The sequence below is a fragment of the Rhopalosiphum padi genome, unplaced genomic scaffold (genome assembly GCF_020882245.1).
Source record: "Rhopalosiphum padi isolate XX-2018 unplaced genomic scaffold, ASM2088224v1 scaffold1, whole genome shotgun sequence".
Taxonomy (NCBI): domain Eukaryota; kingdom Metazoa; phylum Arthropoda; class Insecta; order Hemiptera; family Aphididae; genus Rhopalosiphum; species Rhopalosiphum padi.
In genome coordinates, this window is record NW_026869996.1 from 312,048 (window position 1) to 312,766 (window position 719).

Consider the following 719-nt stretch of genomic DNA (forward strand, 5'->3'; position numbering starts at 1 on the left):
TAAGATTTTTGATATTATAAACGAATTGTTCATATTTTATGCCCGAAGTTAACACAAGTAAGTGTCTTGATCCTTGACTACTCGATTACGAAAATGATTCTAATTTATAATTTTTAACTTGCACATGTTTCAATTTAACCTGATATTTTTACTTCATAAAAACTATAAAATATGATTTACAAGTTAATTTTGACGAATAATACAAATTAATATTTTTAGATTCTGAACGGAGTGATGATTGTATTGATTTTACAATGATGTTTGTATTATTTTTGTGTCCGTCATCACTTTTTGGAGTAGTAATAATGCTTCGTTTTTGACTTCAGCCCCTCTTTGAAAAGACAAAATCGATTTTTGATTTTGCTGCAAGTCAAAAACGAATCATTGTAAATACTTGAAATTTCAACAAACGTTTATATTAGCGTTATCTATTTGCGATTAAATTTTCAAAATATTTTGACATTTTTTAAGCTACTTATAGATAATTGAAACTTATCGTAGTAAAAAATAAATCAAAAATCGTTAGTCACAATTATTGTTTATAAGCATTTAAAGTTCAAATGTTTAGAAAATATATCAAAATCACGAAAATTTGCAAAGAATTTTGAAGTTGAAAATTCATAAAATCTTTGTGATTTATACTTAAGGTTGGATATACTAGGTTATCCATAAGTTTTCCTTCAAGTAACAGTAAAAAAATAAATCCATTGTCAATATAG